Source organism: Cydia fagiglandana, chromosome 12 (assembly GCF_963556715.1).
Source record: "Cydia fagiglandana chromosome 12, ilCydFagi1.1, whole genome shotgun sequence".
Taxonomy (NCBI): domain Eukaryota; kingdom Metazoa; phylum Arthropoda; class Insecta; order Lepidoptera; family Tortricidae; genus Cydia; species Cydia fagiglandana.
This window is the reverse complement of record NC_085943.1, coordinates 17,545,050-17,555,944: the sequence shown is the minus strand read 5'-3', so window position 1 is coordinate 17,555,944 and position 10,895 is coordinate 17,545,050. Positions and strand designations below refer to the sequence as shown.

At 36.6% G+C, this 10,895-nt stretch overlaps 1 long non-coding RNA gene across 1 annotated transcript; it reads left to right on the top strand.

Moving 5' to 3' along the window:
- Positions 1 to 9,780: 9,780 nt before the first annotated feature.
- LOC134669712 (uncharacterized) lies at positions 9,781 to 10,567 on the top strand. The gene is made up of 2 exons (XR_010098943.1): positions 9,781 to 10,012; positions 10,150 to 10,567. It is a non-coding gene; the product is annotated as an uncharacterized LOC134669712 (long non-coding RNA).
- The last annotated feature ends 328 nt before the right edge of the window (positions 10,568 to 10,895 follow it).

Below are 10,895 nucleotides of genomic sequence, written 5' to 3'. Positions count from 1 at the left end.
AGTTTGAATTTTTCCCATACAAACGTGAACCACCCTAATAGACATTTCGTCATTATGAAATAAGGGGCAAAAAATCCTTCATAATCACCTGTTGGCACATAGCAGTATACGACGTCTTCTTTATGAAAACTTTAACAGTCACACACCTATTTTGATGTCAACTCGAGAGGTGAACATGTACGTAATATGAGAGGTGAGCAAAAAATGGGAGGTGAACATGTATGTAATAACCCAGCACTTCATGCAGTGGTTATTGAAAATCTCGACAAAATATTTAGTTACCGACTAGATAACTGGTAAAAACCCCGCAGCCCAGGCCAAGACTTATGAAATACATTAAGGAAAAGACACGGTTAATTAGTCAAAAGAAACTGAAGATAACACAGTAGATTCCTCCTAGCGCCCAACCCCATCAGCCCATCAATTATGTCGTATACGATCAAACCCAATGTCCATCTGCGTGCCATTTGTACACGTCACGCCCTGTCTTGCGAACCAGCTTGCTTCAATACCTAAAGTCAAAGTAAAACCATCTCTAATCCAATATGACACAGGTGAAGTTGACCGCTTAGTTTATGTTGGTGACAAGGAACACGGGATCGTAATTCAGTGATGGTGACAAAGCAACATTCAGCAAATCAATGGTCACGGAGCGAAAGATGTGTAATGACTGTTTGTTTTAGTGAAGTTAGGTGTGATTATTACCACTATTCTTTTAATGTGTTGTTGATTCATATAAAATTTTACGTATTCGCAAGTTTCATTAGAATAGGAATTGATTTGAATTTCATTGGATTTTAGTTTGTTTTTGTAAACATCATTTAAAAGAACATAAAATTATTTAAACTTTACGAAATACTAAATAAACATAATCTTACTTCAAGAAACGACTAGCTTTCTAACGACTGACACAAAATGGAAAAAAAACAAAAGATCAGTTTCATTTATACAAACGCAAAATTGAATATAAAACTAAAGAGAATTTTCTTATTTTCAAAGAGTCGTCATCCAAAAGATTCAAGATTGAACAAAACTAAATATGGTTGCCGCAAAAACTTTTTAACACAAGGAAGTTGAAAAAGTTGATGCAGAAACAAATGGCTCCCTCGAGACTTTGTAAGGTATCATAAACTACGAAGATAGTAAAATTTGTGCCGAAACGATGCTCAAATAATATTTCCCAAGTAAGTAACCCATTTCAAAGTGTTTAGACATGTCTAAGTATAATAACTATGTAAATTAAAGATGCCCCGAAAAGTGAATTTGGCCGAATACTGAATATTCGGCCCCTTCTAGGCCGAATACCGAGTATTCGGCATGACATGCGAGCATTTTGCGTCACAATTATTATGAAAACTGTTCCCCAACAAAGCACAACGTTTGCTAAGATATATTTTTATGTTAAACATCATTAATGAATTTAGTTAGAGTCAATCAAATCAGAACCACGATAAAAATAATATATTTTGTTATCAACAAATGCTCAAAAACGTGCATTCGTATTTAACTACTTTCCAAGAATAGATACATTTTAAATATTAAATATACCTAGTTTTGGTTATTTTTTTGTATAATTTTTCATTTTAGGTAGGTGCAACAGATATTCGGTATTCAGCCGAATAGTAGGCAACATTCGGCCGAATACCGAATATTCGGCAAAGTGGCCGAATACCGAATAGTTACCGAATATTCGTGGCATCTCTAATGTAAATCCCCCGTGAAGTCGTGAGCGCTCATGTGTCAGGACAAATTTAGCGCCGTTTCGCAAAATTTTATAATCGAATAAACATTAAACTAAACACATTATAAAGTTTAAACAGACTTCATCGGTAATAAATGATTGAATTATTCAACACCGTGCCACACAAGGTGCGCGAACATCGTAAGTTATTACGTTGGTTTGTTGGGTACACAAGGGAAACACTATTCACAAACACTAAAGCTCAAAAAAGGGTAGCAAGGTTATGCAAGGCAAGATTATACATAGTAATTCCTATTTTCAGTTAAAGGTTGCTGGAATGCTGGAACTAGAACAGTCATCGACATGATATGTACACGTTTATCGCCTTATCACGACGGAATAAGGTGGAAAGCCGTATATTGTTTGTCAGAAATCGTACACCTCAAGCCACATTAATCTTACTCGTAACCTGGTTACAACGGGTCGCGAAGTTGCGCGCCATATTTCATGCCACATTGCGAATATTGCTTTGCAACTATCAGGCGGCCTTCAGTTTGTTTATCCGATTTGACGATTCGGTGACAGTGGCGTTTTCCAACAATTTTTCAGTCCTTTTGATCATATATATATTTTTTCGTAGTAGGCGGACTAATTTTTTTTATTTTGATGACGAATTATTTTTCGACAGATTTAGATGAAACTTGGTTACTTTGAAGAGCTCCTCATTCTAGGTGGAAATAAAGACGGAATTCCAATTTGGGACAAACATTTTTGTAAATCTGTTGAGTTTCGAACATTCCATACGTTTTTGTAACTTAGAGGAATCTTTTTTATTTATCATCATGCCTGTCACGCTCTAACAAGTATGTAAGAGTGCGAAAGTGACGCATGACATGACAGGTGATAAAAACGCGACCATGATATCGCTGCAGAATATGGTACTCTTTCTATTAACCTTTTATCGATTTCGATTAATTCGTTTGTTTCTCCCCGATATCATGTTCAGACGATTGGCAAGTTAAACTAAATTGAAAGTCAACAGTCGCGGCCGGCAACGCCACCGTGTAGTGCACAAACTCACGGAAACTAGATTGAGCTAGTTTTAATTGGCAAAGTATGTTGTTTGCTCCAAAGCAATTGTTCAAGAAAGATAATAATGTATCGCTGGGGATATTGTAAAACAGTTAAACTCGCTGCCCTCATTCTTTTGTGTATCAGTACCTAGTTTCATTGAAAAGGATATACAAAGAGAATTGTTGAAAACATTTATAAAAGTTAGGATGGTGAAGCCCTATATAGTCGATGTGTACCGTCTTGTCTTAAATATAGAAATGAAAACATTTACTTAACAAAGAGAATTTTCTATATCATATTTAGGGTCTCTATTTCCAAATTAAGTATGTGGGTGTTTATATTTTGCAAAAAAACTCTCTTCTCTTCCAAGACAAAGATACCTAAATCTAGTACCTACAAGGTTGTCACTTACTCACTAGTACCTAACCTTATAGGTACTATTTGATAGGTACGGTCGAAAGTATTAATTTATAACCCATTTCGTACCTTGTCACAGTGACAATCAATATGAAAGTCGCTAGAGACCTCATTATATTGTCACTGTGACAAGGTACAGTCGACGTCAAAGATATGTTTACACTTTTTGTCTTATTTCACAGGAGTAAGGTCTAAAACTGTACCTAAACATATTTTTGACGTCGACTGTACAAAATGAGTCATAAATTAAAACTTTCAACTGTACCAGCCGAATTATGATTTAATCGTAACCTAATTTAATATTTTATTTTATTTGCTTGAATTTTTATATTGTTTTATTTATTTTAATTGATGAATATTATTTTAATGAATAGGCCTGATGACAAACTTTGAAATCCCTTTTATTATTGTGGGTACACTTGTATTGGTTCCGAAAAACACAATATTTCAGCTATACTCATAAGATTTAACATAAATAATCGCATTTTATTATAGCCAGTTTAAACCTCGCACGAAAACGCCATTTGTGACGTCGACGACATCAACTAGTTGGTGGTAGGGTGGTAGACATTGTTTACATACTTACAGTTACGAATTACGATATTGTTAATTCAGCACCATATATTACGATTAGGGATGATAAATACATTACAAAAATTTATCACAATAACTCATTTTACACAAAAACTCTCACACGGTTGCAATTTAAGATGAATTATTTAGATACATGTAAATTTTGAGTGAGAATCACCGAGCGCAGGTTTTTTTTTAATTTTTAATTTTTTCAATTTACCTACGACAGCCAACATGGCAATGATAGTTCCATTCAGCCAAATAATGAAATAGTTTGTTGGTGAAATATCGTATTATTTAGCATTTTATTTAGATAATAACAAATAGATATCTACTTTCTATCGTGTAATAATATTTTTTGGACGTAATTAATGTTTAGTGGCGAAATATATATATTTTTTGCACCTTCCAACTCTTTGGTAAGGACGTATGGATTTCAGCCAATGAGGTTGTCTATGTTGCTCTAAGAAATATGTTATGGATTGATGACGTCACTGCTTAGAGCGCTGATTGGCGTTTCAGTAATAATGGCCGATTGGAGAATATTGCACTTTTATTTTATTGAATATATTAATAATCCTTCAGTTTATACTGAGATTGAGATTTTTTTTAGAATCATATTAACATATATGTTTCTTTGAAACCATTATTTCCATGATTCTTTGTTACTTGCAACAGGCCTATTGTAATTTAATCGACATTGACCTAATTAATTAATAACCCTTTGCCATATAAAGTGTGTAATTTTATGAATAAATGAATATGAAATATAATATTATTAAATATACTGACAGTCACTACACTCGAGATGAATTGGGACATCAATGCCATTAAGAGATCGCAAGTGTCCATGCAGTTTTGCAGCTCGCTGTTCAATAAAAGGTATAGTGGTAATATTTGCCACAGATAGGAAGGTGTCGGTAGCTTAGTTGCTGGTATGCCGGAGTCACAAGTTTGAATTTCGGGTGAAGACGGAGAATGTTTCCTTTATTTCAAAAATTATTTTAGACATTACTCGGCTCTTCTGCGTACAATTTTTTTTGTTTATTTAGAACACAAACAGTCGTAATTAGCATAATTATTACAGAATGTACAGAGACATAGATAAATAACAAATAGACCTAGAGGTTCATTAGTAGGTATAAACACCGTTAACAAGATAACTCTGGTAGTTCCAGAATAATAACATAATACCTAATCACGGACAATGAAAACGGGCCACCTTGTATATGAAATGCCACACAACTAGAAATTAACTATTTATACGTATATTAAAAAGCCACTTACTTTCAAAATGAACCGTAAGCTGTGCCAACTACTTGTGTTCACTTGATGACGTCATAAAACTTTAATAGCTCGCTGAATATTGGCTTACCGGAATAAAAGAGCAAAGCGGCCGTATTCGAACAAAGAGATAGGTACGTCAAATACTAGATATTGAAACGATTATGGAATTGATATGTCAGTGCCAAAAGTGACGTTTTTGTTTGAAGAAACGTCAATTTTGACACTTGTTTGACACTGACATATCCGATCCATATCGTTTCAATATATTTGTATTTGACGTATCTCATTGTTCGAATACCGCTGTTTGTCCAATATTATTAAAGAGCGCAAAGTGGCAAGTTTATGAGCTGAATATTATACATTACGCTTGGCTCCGCTGGCCGCTCGCTGTTGTGCTTATCGTGACCTCTTTGTAACGACTACGTCAGAGCAAAAAAGAAGGAACATGATTTTTAGCAATCTAATTATATATTTTACAGTACATCTGGTGCTCCTTTACGACACCCTGTGCTATAATAAGCACATTACGTAACTGCGTCGAAAATTTAAAGGGCCATAATTATCGGGTTAGCACGTAGGTTTAGCACTGATTGGCTGGCAGACTGGCACGTTATCTTTTCGCGGATTAGCAAAGTAATATTTTGGTATTAATTAATGGATTTCCGCAAAGTAACGCCTGATTCTATTCATTAGTCAATATCACAGTCACAATTAAACTAAATCATAAAATCTCAAATACCCGACTACTACTAACTGATTAAGTGAATTCCCTTCTAAGCCGTTGTACAGGCCGCGAACGGGCCAGACTACTGGCTTCGGCGTCGAGGGAGTCCGGTGATTCGCTCCGGGCTTATCCTTCACCGAACACCGGAACCTTCCTCACGCCGGACACTCTCCGCATCGCGACCTGTCTTCGGCTTGGAGTCCGCGTCTGTGCTCCACACTGGTGCCCCTGCGGCAGTGAGGTGGACGAATTGGGACACCACGGGCTATCCTGCCAAAAAAGTGCCGGCCGCCTTTCAAGACACTCCGCACTGAATGACATAATCCGCCGGTCTCTTGCATCCGTCAATGTGCCAGCTCTACTGGAGCCAACTGGCATAGCGAGAGACGACGGCAAGAGACCGGACGGTATGTCTCTGGTTCCTTGGGGTTTGGGAAGGGTGCTAGTGTGGGACGCTACCTGCGTAGACACTCTGGCCCCTTCTCACCTCACGGGAACCAGCAACCAAGCAGGTGCGGCAGCTAGAGCGGCCGAAAACCTCAAATTGCAGAAGTACAGGGGTCTCGGCCCCGAGTATATTTTTATGCCATTTGGGGTTGAGACCCTTGGCCCGTGGGGTCCTAATGCTGTAAAACTTTTTAAGGAGCTTTCGAAAAGGATTATAGACTTCACTGGTGACCGAAGAGCTGGCAGCTTTCTCGCTCAACGTATTAGCTTAGCAATACAGCGGGGAAATGCTGCCAGCGTCCTCGGCACCATGCCAAAGGGGCCCAATTACTTAGATATATTTTAATTTTATCTTATTTTATTTAGTATTAGTTTTTAGTTTTAATTTAGTTTTATTTTATAGATAAGTTAGTTTATTTTCATTTTTAATATTTGTATCTACCTTATCAATAAACCTAATACTGATTAAGTTATATCGACATTATTATGCGTACCTATGGGTACGGATATAATCCGATCAATCATGCCAAATTTCAAAGGGATGGGCGAGAAACTAAATCAAACAAACTTTCAGTTTCAAACTAAATTACTATTAGGTTTATTTGACATGTCAATACTTTTTCATTTTGTTTTACTTCATCAGGTTTTAAATCGAAAACTGATTTAATATGTAGGTACAATGTTTTTGAAACTTTGAGTGTTCTTTTTAACTAGTAGAATTAAACTAAGCTAAAGGTAGCTAAGTACCGAATAGCATTATTACCATTAAGTTTAATTTTTCTGTCAATAATAGGCAAGTTTCCTGTAACATAGAATTTTTCAAATTGAGTTTCGCAGTAGTTATAACATTCTATAAAAAGCAAATATAAGCATGTTTTGCGCTTTCAGTGTTTTAAAAATTAACACTTCATATCATATACAGGAGTATAACTAATAGTGGCGTCAAAAAGCTATGGAAGACACTATGTTTAAATGCCGCTCCTAGTTTTTTAGGTACAGTCAACAACAGAGCTATGAATACAGGCAAAGTGCCAAAAATATGTATACACGACCTTAATGCACAGGCAATAAAGTACTGTATACATATTTTTGACACTTTGCCTGTATTCATAGCTCTGTTGTTGACTGTACCTACTTGTAGGTAGGTACATATGCAACAGCCTAACTATAGTTCGTTTTTTTAGCATTAGAAAGAACTTGCAAGAAGGTAAGCGATCTTGACATGTCTTTTAATTGAAGAACGCTTTTTAAAAATCAAAAACTATTACTTATGAAAGCAAAAGAATATAAATGATTGTATTAGATTCATAATTGTTACATATTTGCCGTAACTTATTTTTAAGATGTGTTTTTCAATTAAAAGACACATCAAGATTGTTTCTAATGCTAAAAAAAACGAACTATAAACGCGACGGTAAGAAAGGTATATAAGTTAGAAAAGGTAAGGAATACGTACTTATTCCAGAACTAAACAGACAAATCAAAATCATAATGAACCTTCGTTCTAGAGCTGGTAAGAATTTAAACAAGAACTGAATAGCTGTGGCTACGGCTCCGATGAAATAATGTTTGGTGAGTCATTTGCCCTCTCTAGGCTTCAGGCTATTGAAAACAGTGACGCCCAGGGTGAAAATCCGATATTCTAGTACTTGGTCGATCTTCCTGTTAGGTAAATGGCCTAAACAATGTTCCAGGCTGCTGAAAACACTTTCAAAGTGCTAAAAATGTTGCTCGAAGTTTTTGAAACCGGACTATAAGTGTCACATGTTTGAAATTTTTTAAACTTGATTAATAGTTCATAGTTCACTTTATAGAATGTTAAGAAAAATCTAAATTCGTTTATTTTTTAAAGATTTTTCTATTGTCCTGAATCCTCCTTTTTAACCGACTTCCAAATCCCAAAGAAGGAGGTTATCAATTCGGTTGTATGTTTTTTTTTTTTTTTTTATGTTTGTTACTCCATATCTCCGTCATTACTGGACCGATTTTGAAAATTCTTTTTTTGATTGAATGTATATGCATACAGATTGGTCCCGTTTTTATCAAAACCCAGTTCTGATAATGGGATCCATGAGGAATCGAGGGAACTCCTCAAATCTTAAAGGCATACATATAGTGATTTTTGGGTTTTTGTCAACAAATCAAGCATATACATCCAAAAAAGTGACATTTGATGAAGTGGAACTGCTGATGATGATCAGAACGGAACTCTTCAACGACGCATAGTTCATGGTTGGCGATTTGTCCTCTTCGTTATGTTTGTTAAGCAAGTTAAGTTTCTAAGCCACATTTTTGTCAAGCTCGAGTTCTGATGATGGGATCCATGAGGAATCGAGAGAAATCCTCAAATCTTAAAGGCATGCGTATACAGATTTTTGTATTTACATTAGAAAATCTAGCATTTTCATTATAAACTGTCGCATTTGATGAAGTGGAACTGCTGATGATGATCAGAACAGAACTCTTCAACGACGCATAGTTCAGGTTTGGCGATTTTTCCTCTTTGTTATGTTTGTTAAGCAAGTTAAGTTTTTAAAGCACATTTTTGTCAAGCTCCAGTTCTGATGATGGGATCCATAAGGAGTCGAGGGAACTCCTCAAATATTAAAGGCATGCGTATAGAGATTTTTGTATTTACATCAGAAAATCAAGCATTTTCATTAAAAACTGTCGCATTTGATGAAGTGGAACTGCCGATGATGATCAGAACGGAACTCTTCAACTACGCATAGTTCATGGTTGGCGATTTGTCCTCTTCGTTATGTTTGTTAAGCAAGTTAAGTTTCTAACCCACATTTTTGTCAAGCTCGAGTTCTGATGATGGGATCTATGAGGAATTGAGAGAACTCCTCAAATATTAAAGGCATGCGTATAGAGATTTTTGTATTATCATCATAAAATCAAGCATTTACATTAAAAACTGTCGCATTTGATGAAGTGAAACTACTGATGATGACCAGAACAGAACTCTTCAACGACGCATAGAGTACACGTTTGGTGATTACGAATTTCGATTTTGACTTGGACTGGGACCCGGACTCGGACCGAGAACCGGACTCATACCCGGATCCGGTTCGGACCCTGACCCGGACCCGGACCCGGACCCGGACTCGGACCCGGATTCGGACCTGGACTCGGACCCGAACTCGGACTCGGTTTCGGACCCGGACCTTGACCCGGAAAACCACTATGATACCCTTAACTAAATAAACCACTATGATTACCTACCATAAAATGTAGGTATAAAGTATGATGATACCAATCTTACTAGCCCCTCCCGCTTAAACCCCCGCCGTTTAGTGGGTTAGGTTAGGTTTGAACTGCGATCCTCACAGAACCGAACAAGGGTTAGGTTAGGCTAGAACTACGACCCTTACAGAAGCGAAATGCTAGTAGAAAAGTGGGTGGTTTTACCTCCTTTTCTACATAGTGTACCATCTACAATAATCTTTCACCGGCCCCCACAGAAGTCGGTTTTTTTTTCTTAAAAATTATTGACACTTGTGTCAAGAAAAAGCATGTGTTAAATAGTTTTACAGGAAGATCGCCTATGAGGTGGACAGGGCCCGTAGCCAAATTACATTCGCTCCGTATCGATTCGATCTCTACGTTCGCGAGCGACTGGTCGATAATGTTTATAATAACCTAGCCAAGAGGCAATCTTTTTAGTTATCGCATATTCGACGGGCCAAGTCGATAAAAATTAATTTTAGTCTGTGGTTCTCGTTCAAAACTGTCAAGAAACGTCAGCTGTCAAGAGTGTCAAGTGAACAGCGAATCTAATTTTGGAGAAAATAATTGTTTTATCGGTAAGCAAATGAAATATTTTGGCATTTGTTTAACTTAGTTAATTACAATTTCGTGATAAAATAACTCTATATAGTGTAATAGTTGAAGAGTGCGTTGTTAATTGCATATAATTTTGACCTAAGTTTAACAATTTCAGACAGCCGTCGTCACCGCAGCCCCAATCAAGGCGGCGGCGCAGCCAGAGCGGGCAAGAGCGGGCTCCGCGGGCTCTTCTTCCACGCTGAGAAGTCCTCGCCAAGTTGGCACGAACAGTCAAAGCTGCCGCTGCAATGACGCCTTCATGGCAGTTACCAGTGCTAAGGACGTGCACTGCTGGCTTACTTGACCAGAAGAGACAATACTTTAAGTGTTAGTAATGATTCAAACCGTGAAGTGAAATTGTGAACAGGTTTGCCCGAATCAGTGTAACCTCAGTGAACTCATTTACTTCATAGACTTCAAACATTTTCGAAATTAACAAAAGTCAAGCGAACATTGAATACATAGATGTTATGCATTAGATAAGATAAAAGCTGCCTGTGAAACCAAAACCAATAAATCATATTATTACTTAATATTATTTTTTAATTACCTACCATCTTTGCTTTGAATGGAAATTTGGGAAGGGAATCTCACCCGCTAAGCTACTGGCTATTCATATTTAACCTTTTGTATGCTCCTGTCAACAATTTGTAATTTATATATCAATCATAATTAAATAAAATAAAATAAATAAATAAATATTGGGGACATCTTACACAGATCAACCTAGCCCCAAACTAAGCAAAGCTTGTACTATGGGTGCTAGGCAACGACACATACTTATATAGATAAATACATACTTATATACATAGAAAACACCCATGACTCAGGAACAAATATTAGTGTTCACCACACAAATAA